Source organism: Bufo gargarizans, chromosome 6 (genome assembly GCF_014858855.1).
Source record: "Bufo gargarizans isolate SCDJY-AF-19 chromosome 6, ASM1485885v1, whole genome shotgun sequence".
Classification (NCBI taxonomy): Eukaryota; Metazoa; Chordata; class Amphibia; order Anura; family Bufonidae; genus Bufo; species Bufo gargarizans.
The window spans coordinates 150,674,791-150,689,750 of NC_058085.1; the positions used below are offsets into that span (position 1 = coordinate 150,674,791).

At 42.1% G+C, this 14,960-nt stretch overlaps 1 protein-coding gene across 2 annotated transcripts in view; it reads right to left on the reverse strand.

The window, feature by feature from the left end:
- LRRC20 (leucine rich repeat containing 20) overlaps positions 1-14,960 on the reverse strand; it is an 810,255-nt gene that overhangs the window by 199,643 nt on the left and 595,652 nt on the right. The window lies entirely within an intron of this gene.

Sequence of the window (14,960 nt, forward strand, 5' to 3'; positions counted from 1 at the left end):
GGAGGTCTGTCCTGAGCAATGCCGATCGGGTGTGAACTAACACCTAGGATAACAGGTGACTCTTTTGCTGTATGAACTGTCTAGGTGTGAACGAACACCAAAACTGCAAATGGGCTGTCGTACTGTTTTGTTGCCATAAGGGCTCATTTACACGATCATGCCATTTTTTGCGGTCCGCAAATTGACGATCCACAAAACATGGATGGCGCCCATGTGCCTTACGCAATTTGCAGAACGGAACAGGAGGCCTATTGTAGAAATGCCTATTCTCGTCCGCAAAACGGACAAGAATAGGACATGACTCATAATTTTTGCGGGGCCATGTCTGTGTGCTGTACGCATCTTTTGCGGATCGATTGAAATGAATGGCTCCGTATACAGACAGTATGCCAAACACAGAAAACGGCCAGTATATGGAACACAAAATACATTCATGTGAACGAGCCCTAAGTATGAATAAAACACAGAAATTCACAAACTGGTCTTTGCTTCTATACTGCATCCGCTTGTCCTGTCTACTAGAGTGAATCACCACAACCTCAAATTACAAAGAAATTCTAAGCAAACTCTTGTTATTTTATTATGCATATGTCAGGATTAGAGATGAGCGAATAGAAGATGACGAAATGGAATTCGATCGGAATTTCAGGAAAAATTCGATTCACACCAAATCCAAATTTCCTCACGCTTCGTAGTAACGAATCGCATCTTTTCCTAAAATGGCTGCTGCACATGTTAGGACATGGAGCAAAGAGCTCTGGGAACGAGGGATCACCCACAATGCAATGCATGCAGCCAATCAGCAGCCAGTCAGCCTTGTGATGTCACAGCCCTATAAATAGCCTCAGCTATCTTGGATTCTGCCATTTTCCAAATTACTTAGTGTAGGGAGAGACGTCAGCAGGCGCTAGGGAAAGTGCTAGGAAAGACTTGAAAACTTTTATTTTGCCAAATAGAAGTTCAGGGAAAGAGCATTAGAAGTGTAGGGAAAGGATAGGGAGGAATTATTCCACAGTATTGAAGAAGAACAGGGTCCAATAGGGGAGTGTACAGCCTGGGTAATAAGAGAAATCCTATTAGACCATTCTGCACTGACTGGGGATCCAAATTGCCATTATACTGCTGCTTTGAGATTTGCAATAGATGATACCTCTGTAATTCCAGCAAACCATTCTCTTTATTTGGGTGCAAGTGCTGTGTGATACAGCCATTAACATGGTGTATTACCAGGTAATATTTCTATGTTTTCTTAGCTGTTGTGCGTTGCAGTTACATGTTCTAAAGCCTTTTTTGGCTCGTATTAGTAGGGGGAAAAGGGCTTATTTGCCATTCAGCGGTGCAGTTATATGTTCTAAAGCTTTTTTGGCATTTATTAGTGGCAAAAAAAGTATTATTTGTCGCTGTGTGGTGAAGTGAGAAAATTACAGGCCTTTTTAGGCGTGTGTTAGTGGCAAAAAAAAGTATTATTTGCCGTTCAGCGGTGCAGTTATATGTTCTAAACCCTTTTTTGTTGTGTATCAGTGGCAAAAAAGTATTATTTGCCATTCAGTGGTGCAGTTTTATATTCTAAAGACTTTTTTGGCATGTATTAGTAGTAAAAAAAATATTATTTGCCGTTGTGTGGTGAAGTGACAAAATTATAGCCTTTTTTGGGTGTATTAATTTCCTTTTTATTTACTTACTAGCTGAAGGACTCGGCTTAGCTCTTGTATATTTAATCTATTTAATTTAATGTTTGGTGTGTCGTTAAAATATATCAACACTATCCACTATAACAGTGACATCTACAGCACCCTGCCCCCTTAACAGTGGCCTCCACAGCCCCCCACCACTTAACACTGCCCCCCCCCCCCCCCACAGTGCCCCGTCCCTTAAAATTGGAGGTCCACAGCAGTCAACTCCCTTAACTTTTACCTTTACAGCAGCCTTCCCCTTTAACAGTTAGTTTCACAGAACACCACCCCCTTGACAGTGACCAACCTTAACAGTGACCTTTACAGCAATCTGCCCCTTAACACTGACCTCAATAGCGGACCATCCCCATAACTGTGACCTCCACAGCAACCTGCGCCCTGGGGTGGCCAGAGGTCCAGTTTTAGGCTGGACAGTCCATCCTCCATCTGGCCCAGGGCCTGTATGTACACAAGGATATCCTTTTGAACAGCTCGCTCTCAGAAAGCAGCACTGTGCTGTCTGAGTGTGAGCTGTAGAAAGAAAGTCACCGTCCCTCCCACCCCTGCATTTTTAACTTCATTTTTTCAATCCCTGTTGGCTGAGGAGTGGGAGGGGGCGTGTCCTAACTGGATAGGGGGTGTTTTCTTTTGAACAGTTCACTCTAAGACAGCAGCACTGTGCTGTCTGACTGTGAGCTGCAGGGAGAAAATCGCCATACCTTCCACCTCTGCAACTGACAGAAGTTGATTTTTAACTTAATTTTTTCAATCCCTGTCGGTTGAGGATTGGTGGCGTGGCTTAACTTGATCGGGGTGTGGCTTAGTGGGACCTAGAAATTGATTTTTAACTTCATTTTTTCAATCTCTGTCGGCTGAGGCGTGGGAGGGGGCGTGGACTAACTGGATCGGAGGCATGTCATTTTGAACAGCTCACTCTGACAGCATCACTGTGCTCTTTGAGTGTGAGCTGCAGGGACAAAGTCACCCTTCCTCTCACCCCTGCAGCTGACATAAGTTGACTTTTACCTTCATTTTTTTCAATCCCAGTCGGCTGAGTGTGAGGGGGCATGGCCTAATCGGATCAGGCGCGTGGCCTAGTGGGACCTGGGGTTTTAAGTTAATCTTTTGAGGGTGGACACATTGTGGCAGGGGGCGTGTCTGAGCTCCTTTCTGAAAGTGTGACGCCCCTCTGGGCACCTTAATGCCTCATTTGCATACCAAATAAACTGGATTTGCAGAGGATAAAAACATCTATTGCTGGAACAAAGGCACATCTGGAAATAAGGTACAAAGTGCCATTAGGCCATGGCTTTACTTAAATAGCGATTATCCTGGTGACAGATTTCCTTTAAAGCTCACCTACAGCAGTGAAGAAAAATAACTGGGCTGTTATGGAAACCTGGTGTAAAGCTGTGTGTGTGGAGACTGGCCTGCAAGCCTCAATTGGTTGATAAGGGTCATGTGAACAAACTTCTATTGGCTAATGCATTTTTTTGGGAATATCTCAGGAACGGTACGTCCTAGAGAGCTGAGACCTTCCTGGACACCTGATGTATCTGCCAAATTTTGTGATTGTAAATGCAATTAGATTTGATCTAACAGTATTTCAGACAGAGAAGTAAAAGTCACTTCAAGAGGCCTGAGCTCCTGGTGTCATCTAGTAGTCGTGTCTTGACCAGCAACCCAGCGGTTCTTGAATGGTTGACTCGGCCATCCACTTCGTACCGAGTCAAATCAGACACCCCCAGCAAAGATTAGGTGGGTTTGTCAGACACAACCTTTAGTTGGCATGCCCCATGAGCTGGCCCTGTGCCCTCACCTGTCCTAAACCTGCCTCTGTCCTTTTCTGTTCACTCAGCCAGAGAAGTATTATATGCTGTGGGCTCAGCTACACTATACAGCAAGGATGAGCTACTAGAGGACAGTCAGCAGCTACTGCCCAGCCAAGATGTGGAGGAGACAGCTGCTGCTTCCTCCAGCAGGCAGACAAGTAGCGATGAGGAGAGTGGCGTGGGAGGTGGTGTTGCAAGCGGTCAGGCTTCTGGCTCAAAGATCGTTGAGGAGGAAATTAGGGATATGCAGACAGTACTCAATGATATGAATGTAGCCAATTGCAATTGGGATCCAGGTGACAAAGGGGCTTCATCATCATCGGGAGAAGAGGGTGGCAGCTTGCGTGTGAGGCAGCGGCGGAGCCAGCAAGTCGGTAGCGTGGCCGGGAGTTCACAGGGTGGCAGCAGTGGGAGGTCAGGAGCCAAACGTGCCTGGGGTAGACCTCACGCTTTGCAGAAGCCTGCCTGCCCAGAAAGTAGTGGTGAAGGGGTTCTCGGAGGCAGAGGCGGTAGCAGTCAGTCAGTGCAGAATGTTGAGGGTGAAATCACCTATTTGGCGGTGTGGCAGTTTATTGTTAAGCCGCCGGAGGAGTTGAACATGGCCATTTGCCTAATCTGTGGGCAGAAGATAAAGCGTCGCCAGAGTGACAATGTTGGCAACATGGCCCTGCGTCAACATATGCAGCGTTACCATAAAGTTGCCTGGGAGAACCGTGGCTCCAATGTGGTGGTCCAGCCTTCTGCAGCAACTGCTGCTTCATCCAGTGGCACGCACCCAATTACAGGCAGTCAAGGCTCCACCACCTTAGCCAAAGGTAGCTGTCTGTCCTTCCCATCATCTGCTGGTCCTGATGCTCCTGCTCCTCCTCCTACTCATCATAAGTCATTTCGTCAGTAATCGATCACTAAAGCGATTGCCAAGAAACAACAGTATGCATGCACTCATCTAAATGAGGCTCGCTGTACCAAGTGGCTGGTTAAGGGGAGTGGCTTGTGATTCCAGGTGCTATAATTTAAACCACTGAACTCTCCCATAGCTTGCGCTACATGATGCTTGCTGTACCAAGTGGCTGTTGATTAAGTGGAGTTCAAAGAACCAGACTTCTGGTGCTGAGTGTGATTTCGTGGGAGTGATTGCAGGTGGCTGAGTGTGGTTTAAAGCAGAGATCCTTGAAAGTTAAGTACTTGCATTATAGTACTGCCATTTAAAACCCTTTTTTTTCCTGCTGTGTGCTGCCTTTTAAATCCATTTTTCTTTTTCTGCTTGGTTAAGGGGAGTGGCAACCAGGTGCTATAAATTAAACCACTGAACTCTCCCAGAGATTGCTCTGCGTGAGACTTGCTGTACCTAGTGGCTGCTGATTAAGTGGAGTTTAAAGAACCGTAGTTTAACACAAGGAGCAAGATACTAAGGTTTGATAGAATATCCTTGTGTGCTTTTGGCTTAATTCTAGCTAGTCCTCCAACTACAGCAGACAGGGTCTAATTCTAACTCATATTTATTGTTTTCATACTTTACTGTTCATCCCTATTTAAACATGTGCTTGATGGACAATGCCACTAAGTGTGTGTCCTGTGCAATGTATGCATGCCTTTCGAGGGTGAATACAATTGTACTAGATGCAATCATGTTGCATATTTGGAAGCCCAGATCTTGGATCGAAATAAGCAACTTAAAATACTTAGGAGCATTGTAGACCTGGAGAGAGGCTTAGACCTCACTGTGCAGGCACTAATTGGGGTCAGGGAAATGGAGGTGGAGGGCAAGATCAGGAATATGAGGCAAGCAGTTAGATTAATGTAGGAAGAAGGGGTAGAGGGAAAAGTGCCAGGGAGGCTAGTCCTGAGCTGGCACGCCCTAGTTTGGCTGATATTAGGGATGGAAGCCCAAGGCCAGCAACACTGCAGCAGGGTGTTTCTCATAGCAACCCGGAGGATGAACGCTGCAGGAAGGATGGGAAAAGGAGTGCAGCAAAGGGTAAGGCATATTGCAGATCGAATTGACAGATTGCTGGGTTGGGCTGGGGAAGACCCGGTGGTCATGGTACACATAGGCACCAATGACAGTCAGTGGAGATGGAAGGTCCTTAAAAACGATTTTAGGGAACTTGGTGAGAAGCTCAAGTCCAGGACCTCCAAGTGTTTTAAAAAATACTACCACTGCCACGAGCGTCACCAGAGAGACAACGGGAGCTTAGGGAGTTAAATAAGTGGCTCAGAAGCTGGTGCAGGAAGGAAATGTTTGGATTAATGGAGAACTGGGCTGACTTCTCGGTCGGTTACAGGCTCTACAGTAGGGACGGGCTGCACCTTAATGGGAAGAGTGCAACTTCCCTAGGGAATGTTACCCTAAAAATGGTTAGATGGCTGGGGGAGCTTTTAAACTAGGATCTGGGGGGTCGGGGGGGGGGGGGGGTAGGAGGTCATACTAATTAGGGGGTAGATAGTGTAGATAGAGAGTGGGTTATAGAAGGGGACAGTAGAGATTTAGTGGGGACTGGGGTTAGCGAGGAAAATAGGGAGAAGACTGGGCATAACTATGTATACATCTATGAAAAATAGAACTACTGGTAACAAGAACCTGTTACATACAAAAATCAACCAAGGTAACCAAAAAATCCTGGATATTCACTTTACAGGTAATAGAAATTTAAAATGTATTTTCATAAATGGCAGAAGTCTAGCTAGAAAAATGGGGGAGCTGGAGGCTATGGTACTAGAAGAACACACAGATGTAGTCGGTGTGGCTGAGACATGGTTGGACTCTTCACATGACTGGGCTGTTAATACTGAGGGTTTTACACTATTTAGGAAAGACAAGGTCAATAGAAAAGGTGGTTGTGTGTGCCTGTATGTGAGGAGTGATCTGAAGACAAGTGTGAAAGAGGCAATTATGGGTGCAGATGGTGAGGATGTGTAAACCTTATGGGTGGAGGTTCAAGGGATATAAACACTGAAAAAACTGTAATCTATAGACCCCCTAACATCACAGAAGAGATAGAAACGCAACTGTATAACCAAATAGAGCGGGCGGCACAGGCTGGTACAGTGGTCATAATGGGAGATTTTAACTTCACAGATATTGACTGGAGTCATGTTTTTGCCTCAACTGCAAAGTGGAGAAAATTCCTCAACATGCTGCAGGACCACTTTATGGGTCAGTTTGTAGTAGCTCCCACTAGGGGCGATGCTCTATTGGATCTGGTAATTTCTAATGATACAGAGGTTGTTGGTAATGTTACTGTTTGAGAAATACTAGGTAATAGTGACCACATTATCAAATCCACATTAAGTAATTGCACAATTTTTTTTATACCTTTAGGTAAAAAGTATAAACGGCTAAAATTAAACCCCCCATGGCTTACAGCTACTGTAAAAAGGAAAATAAAAGACAAAAAGAGAGCATTTAAAAAATACAAATCTGAGGGGTCAGCTATAGCATTTGAAGATTACAAAGGGCTTAATAAAATCTGTGAAAAGGAGAAAAAACTTGCAAAAATACAAAACGAACAGCAGGTAGCAAAAGAGAACAAAACAAATACCCAAAAATTATTTAAATATATAAACGCTGGGGGGCGGGTATAATGGGGTCAATTATGTGAACTGTTGTACGATTATTTGTATTTATCTCTTAAAATATTTGTAATGGTTTTTGGTTCAGAAAAACAATAAAGAATTTATAAAGAAAAAAATATATATATATAAATAAATAAATATATAAACGCTAAAAAAACCTAGGTCTGAGCAGGTAGGTCCACTAAATAATGGTAAAGGGGGGTAGTCACTGAAAATAGGTAAAAAGCAGAGTTGTTTTTTTTTAGCTCTGTATATACTAAAGAAGAGAAAGGAGCTGATATCTGTGGCGCCCGGGGCTGTTACTACATCCAGTGATATATACCCAATTGGCTAACTGTGGATATGGTCCAAGATAAGTTAAATAGGGTAAATGTGAACAAGACTCCTGGTCCAGATGGATTACACCTAAGAGTGCTTAAAGAGCTCAGTTCAGTCATTTCTGTGCCCCTGTTTATAATTTTTAAAGATTCTTTAGGTACTAGTACAGTGCCAAGTGATTGGCGCAAGGCAAACGCGGTGCCCATATTCAAAAAAGGATCAAGGTCCTTCACAGGTAATTATAGACCAGTTAGTTTAACTTATGTTGTGGGAAAAATGTTTGAAGGACTCTTAACGGACTATATACAGGAGTATGTGACTATAAATAATATTATAAGTGATAACCAACATAGGTTTACCAAGGACAAAAGTTGTCAGACTAACCTGATTTGTTTTTATGAGGAGGTGAGTAGTAGCCTGGACAGAGGGGCGGCTGTGAATGTAGCGTTTCTGGTCATAGTGATAGACGAACATTGGCCGGGACAGTTCACGATCGTGTAAACGCGATCAAATTTTTGCGAACCGCAAGTTCGCAGCGGGCCCCATTCACTTTAATAGCAGGCGAACCTGAAAAACCTTCAGGTCATATTTGCAGCCACCAAATACTGCGTAGAAGTGTACAAATAGTCCCACAACATGGACAGAGACATACTAGAGGGGGATCAATGACATAAATTCCAACAAAAAATATGCATCTTAATCAGAGGACATTTTTAAGCGTCTTAAAGGGAAATTTACTGTAGCCCACTTTTTTTTTTTCACTTTTTTGGGGGGGAAACTGGTATATCACACCAGTAGAAATTATTTGTTGCAATGTCATTTGTCACTATCTGTAGCTGAGGTAACGCAGCTAAACCGCAAACAAATGCTGCACTACCTAACTGCACTATATAGAAAGTAAATAATTGGTATCAGTTTTTCGGGGGGAAACTGGTATATCACACCAGTAGAAATTATTTGTTCCAATAGCGTTTGACACTCTCTGTAGCTGCAGTATCGCAGCAAAACCGCACACAACTGCTGCACAATACAAATGCACTATAATATACTTTCTATGTTAGAAAGTATATTATAAGTATATTTAACCCCTCAGTTAGTAACACCTATCGATAGCACACCCATACCAGTCCTTAAAAGGACTTGTGGCACTATTAGCTAGCGTTTGGTGTCCCTAACAGTATGTCCCTGCTCCACACAGCAACCTCTCCCTACACTGGCAAAAGACTGAATGTAAAATGGTGGCCAGATCAGGATTATTTATAGGGTAGGGGGTATGTCCATGTGCTGAAACTTCTTAATTGGCTGTCCTGTACCACCTGATGGATGTGTCATGGGTCAAAGTACTTCACAATGCAAAAGAATATGGCGCCGGCGGACATCGCCATATGTTTGCCCGTTCGACGAACCGCGAACGAGAAAAGTTTGCCGCGAAACAACCGCCGGGTGAATCGCAAGGCCATTTCTATTTCTGGATTTTGCAAAGGCTTTTGATATTGTCCCTCATATACGCTTAATAGGTAAAGTAAGGTCTATAGGCTTGGAAAGTATAGTTTGTAATTGGATTGAAAACAGGCTGAAGGACCGTGTCCAGAGAGTTGTGGTCAAAGATTCCTATTCAAAATGTTCCCAGGCTATAAGTGGTGTACCTCAAGGTTCAGTGCTGGGCCCTTTATTATTTAATTTATTAATGATATTGGGGAGGGGATTAATAGCACCATATCTATTTTTGCAGATGATACTAAGCTGTGTAGAACTGTACAGTCTGTGGAAGATGTCCATAAAATACAAGCTGACTTGAACCCTCTGAGTGATTGGGCATCAACTTGGCAAATGAGGTTCAATGTGGACAAATGTAAAGTTTTGAATCTTGGTAGTAATAATCTCTGTGCTTTATATGTCCTAGGTGATATAGCACTGGGAGAGTCACTTATCATTACCACTTTACAAAGCGTTGGTGCGGCCTCATCTGGAATATGCAGTTCAGTTCTGGGCACCAGTACACTGAAAGGACGCACTGCAGCTGGAAAAAGTACTGAGGAGAGCAGGACAGTGACCGGCATGGAGCACTGCAATGAAACCCTTCATGAATTTCATGCCATGTAATACTACTAGATAAATGTCTGATCAGAGAAGGCTTCCCCCATCAAAATCAGCTGATTGCTACCATGGCTATGATATGAAAGGGGATGTCCATGGTGAGGTAGAACGTTAAAAGATATACTACATTTTTTTGTTTTATGATTCAATCCTAATTTTGGATATAAAATTACATCTCCAGAGCAGTATGAAATGAGCAATAAATAAAGATTATGAGCAGAAATGCTGAAGATGTAATAGATTTTTTGCCTCCGAGCACGGGAAATACTCCTATTACACTATGAGACACTCTGCAGCACTATGGAATTGGCCAGTTTTAATCTTACTTTTTCAGCACTATGTAAATGTCTCCAAAGAGTACGATTATTTACTTGCATTATTGCTTTGCTTACTGATAGTCATAAAGCTGAACAGAAAACAACCTCCACCCCCTGCTTATTTTTCAAGAATAATCTTCCAAGGTCTGTATCAAAGAAGATTTTTGACAAGACCAGAAACATCTTTATGACTTAGTGACGCTGTTCAGAAGATTATATTTAGAAGAACTGCCACCAATAACTGATACATTCTTATATCATTATATTCTTAGTTGCAAATCTGCTTAAAGGAGCTGCTTAAAGAGGACCCATAACCACAAAATGCTGAGAAATCTCATTAAATATGTCCCCATTTGCAGACACAAAGCAAAATCATCACAAGTGCCATCATAGATTTATTAGACTTTCATGCTCTAACTCCATTGGTGAATCTCTTCATTAATGAGCTTGTAATGCCATTAGTAAATTATGTACAAATTGCAAACAGGTATGGAATTATTATTTTCAGAGACTATACAATTTACCTCCAGGTTTGCATTTCTGATTGGCAAAATGTTTCATTTTAAATAAAATTTACTTGGTCTAGTGCGATGTATGAACACAATCAACATAGCATCCAATCAATTAGAAGCATGATCTCAAAGATACTTGCATCCAAAAAGAGGAGCTACAAAGAAGTGTGTCACTTTTTACATTTTCTGTGACCAGTTCCTGTGACTCATCTGAAGAGACAGGTCAAAGCTTACATCACAACATCTCAGGTAGCCTTGACTCTATTTCAGAATTGAGCTGTGAAGCTTATAAGGCTGGTTATCAGCAACTGCTTACTTTTAGCCTATTAATGACACAGAGCTGAAATCAGCTTGCTTTTCACTTCATTATGCTGCCCTCAATGAAGTCATCATAAAGTTTATGACAGGTTCCCTTTAAAGAGGACCTTTCATCGGTCCAAACATTGTAAGATAATTATCAGGCTACATAGAGCGGCGGCCAGGGATCTCACTGCACTTACTATTATCCCTGGGCGCCGCTCCGTTCGCCCGCTGTGTCCCCCGGTATCGTCACTGAATTGGTTCTACTAGGCGGAGTCTGCCCTGTTTTACCCTGGGCGTTCCTGGGAAAAAAAACAACCTCCCAGGCTGTGAGCTCTGCGCTGCGATTGGACAGCGCTACAGCCTGGTAGAAGGAACGCCCAGGGTGAAACAGGGCAGACTCCGCCTAGTAGAACAATACAGTGAGATCCCTGGGCGCCGCTCTATGTAGCCGGATAATTATCTTACAATGTTTGGACCAATGAAAGGTCCTCTTTAAGTCTTGCTTTATGGCATTTTGTTATACTTTATTTCAGGCTTGGGACATTTTAGGCCACTGGGACCAAACAATGTTGGGCAGTTTTCAGTAGGTTACTCTAGCTTAGTCTATCCAAGTTTACTTTAAGCAGCAATGATTTGTGAGGGCAGGTTTTATGTGCTGTATTTCCTTTTATTTGTACTTTTTATTATGTTAATTTTAGTGTTTCTTTTTTTTATAAATATGGTTTTACTTTTTGTTTCTAGTTAATTTCTTCTCTGCACCATCAATACTTGTCTCCGAATTCAAGTGTTAGCATTACATTATACACAGGAAACCATTCAATCAGAGGTACAGGGAGAGATTATACTATTGTAGAAGAGGACCCACAAACTGCCAAAATGATTAGATGGCATCTGACAAGATAACTATCACAACTACTTGGAAGGGACGGTGACAATGAAGCAAGTGGCGCAACCACTAGGGCAGAGGTGGTAGTCAGAAGATGGCAAGGCCCAGGCAGTAGTGGCAGTGGTGCACCCATTTAACAGCAACATGCTGGAGTGGGAGCCATCTACTTTGAGTTAATTCCAACTAAACACCTCCAGCAATCTGCAGGAATTTTGGTCTGGAAACAGAACACTTCCAACCATCAGTTCTTTTACCTGAACTGTCAATTCAGTTGCTGGTGGAATTTTTTTTTTCCGCAGAGTTTCAATTTTCTTTTTTTTTGCCTTAAGGTTACAATCAAATGCATTCTATTTTTAAACTGTAACTGTCATTCTTTTTTTTTTATTTGTGTAATGTATAGGGGCAGTAATACTGACCATTTTTGTAATACACTTTGATTACTGAAATCGTACATTTCTATTAGAAAAATATCTATAAAGTGGCCCATTTTGAGCCTTAACAACACTCCTCTGTTTTCTGTTTACATAACAAAGTCAGTATTGAGCAAATGTTCACAGTTATGTAAACAGAAGACAGAGGAGCGTTGCTAAGGCTCAAAATGGGCCACTTTGCAGTTATTTTTCTAATAGAAATGTACGATTTCAGTAATCAAAGTATATTACAAAAATGGTCAGTATCACTGCCCCTAAACATTACAAAAATAAAAATGACAGTTACACTTTAAGGAACATAATTTTCAGTACAATCTTCCACTTATACAATTTATGACTGGTAGTCTGTATTATTTGAACAATTAACAACAATAACTTATGCCTCATTAACATTTATGCTTCTATTGGTTTGCACAGATTTGTGCTGCATGCTTTGCCATTTCTTATTAGAGAGGTCACTGCTTGTATTTATGACTACAATGTGAAAGTGTAATTTTAAGTAAATGACATTGTGCCATTGCTGTCATTTGCACTACTAATTGGAACAATTAGTCAGACTAACTAGCTGATTGCAACATTGGTAGAAGAACAGCCAGGCTCAGGAAAGGAAGATAGAATATTATTACAACAGTTAGAAATTATAATATAATTGTCCTAATTACAAGTGTATATTGTATTTCCATCTCTATGATTTTCTTTTCCTGCTTCAGCACAAAAGAAAATGACAAAACTTGCAGAAAATAGAAAAGTTACTAAGCATTGTTATTGTATTTCCATCTCTATGATTTTCTTTTCCTGCTTCAGCACAAAAGAAAATGACAAAACTTGCAGAAAATAGAAAAGTTACTAAGCATTGTTAGAAAAAGATTGTATTTCATTATGTCCGATTTTCATTTTTTACGTTAGTTATGATATAACCCCTTTAATCCAATATAAGGATCTGTCATGTAATAGACTGCAGCAATTCTACACTGTGATCTCACAAACAGGCTCTGTTTACACTAGAGTTATGTGTTTTTTTTTTAAAACATTATAGAAATGACAGTTTGATTTGTTATGCAATTGGTTCCCTTGACTTAGAATGGGCCCAGCAGCTTTATTAGGCATGAAACTGGGTTGAGTAGTGGCAGTGAATGTTTCATTAAGGCCTCTTTACACTGCTCAAGTGAGCAGATGATTGTTGGGAACAAAGCATTCCTTCCTGGCAAGCACCTGCTTGTCAGTGGAGGAGACTGCTGCTATTTCATGCAGCAATCTCCTCCACAGTATGCCATCACTCATCCCTATATAAAACCATTGTTTGCCAGCAGCAGAGGCTGTTTAGACACCACGATCTGCTGCCAGCAAAACTTTTGCACAGTAAGATTTTCGCTGACAAGCAACAATAAACACAATGCAACAGCACTCAGAAAACACAAGTGATCAAGTAAATACAACAGTGCCATACTCACTATAGAAAATGTACTACTGTTAACGCTACATTATAAATGTGAGATTCTTGGCAAATTTTGACACATTTGTACAAAATCATTTGTGCCTGTCCATCAACAACAAGGCAATCTCTTTAGGACAGGAACCTATGCTAAATACTACTTCAGCTGGTGCCATACTGGCCTCCAGTAAATTAAGGGAATGCAGGTTCCACATGCAAGCTGAGCCCACACTGTATTATACATCTTTTGGTGCCACAATGGTCGCCATTAAATTTAGCGAATGCAGGTTCCACATGCATGCTGAGCTTCACACTGTATTATATCTCTCTTGGTGCCATGATGATCTCCATTAAATGTGCTGTCTGGGTTCAGCGCTGGACCCAGATATACTGAGAAATTAATTTCATGTTCCGATGCTCTCCTTTGCCCTGAGCTAAACTGCGCAGGGCAAAGGCATTTTCAGGAGATACAGTGACATCACTGGCATTGATGGGCGGGCTTTATCGCTGCCCAAGCCTGTAAAATGGCTAGGTCAGCACTAAAGCCCACCCATCAGAGCTGGTGACGTCACCGAACACACTGCTGGGTGGAAGCCTCCGCCTGGCAGTGTGCTATAGTAAATGAAAGAGCCCTTGCCCTGCACAGGGAAAGAGAGAGCATTGGAGTATGAACTGCTCTTATACTCTTGTCAGGGGGGCTGCCTGGGTGAAATTCTGGGAAGGAATGTTCCACATGCATGCTGAGCCCACACTGTACAGGAATGTGGAGCCTGCATTCCCGGAATTTAATGGAAGCCATTGTGGCACCAAAAGAGGTATATTACAGTGTGAGCTCAGCATGCATTTGGAACCTTCACTGCCTGAATTTATTAGAGGCCAGTATGGACCCAGAAGAGGTAGTATTTAGTGTATGTTCCTGTCCTAAAGAGATCACCTTGTCGTTGGCAGACTGGCGCAAATGATTTTGTACAACATGTATTTGCCAAGAATCTCACACTTAGGGCTCATGCACACGACCATATGTATTTTGCGATGACGTCCGTGTGCATTCCGTATTTTGCAGAACGGAACAGCTGGCCCCTAATAGAACAGTACAGTCTTTGCCCATAATGCAGACAATAAAAGGACATGTTCTATTTTTTGGCAGAACAGACATAAGGAAACGGAATAAACACAGAGTAACTTCTGCTTTTTTTGCAGACCCATTGAAATGCATGGTTCTGCATATGGTCTGCAAAAAAAAAAACTGAACGGACACGGAAAGAAAATACATTAGTGTACAGGAGCCCTTATAATGTAGCATTAGCATTAGTACATTTTCTATAGTGAGTATAGCATTATTGTATTTACGTTATTATTTGTGTTTGCAGGGTGCTGTTGCATTGTGTATGTTTTTGCTGTTGTGTTTTCACCCATGTTGATGTGCACCTGCGCACTAGGATGTGCTGACTAACCCCTATTTTTTTCTTTGCTATCACTAACAAGCGTTTGTAATCGTATGAACACTTGTTAGGAATAATCCGCCCAATGTTCAGGGAGTGTAAAGGGGCCTTTAGTTGACATACCCAAGTCCCCATCTTTAG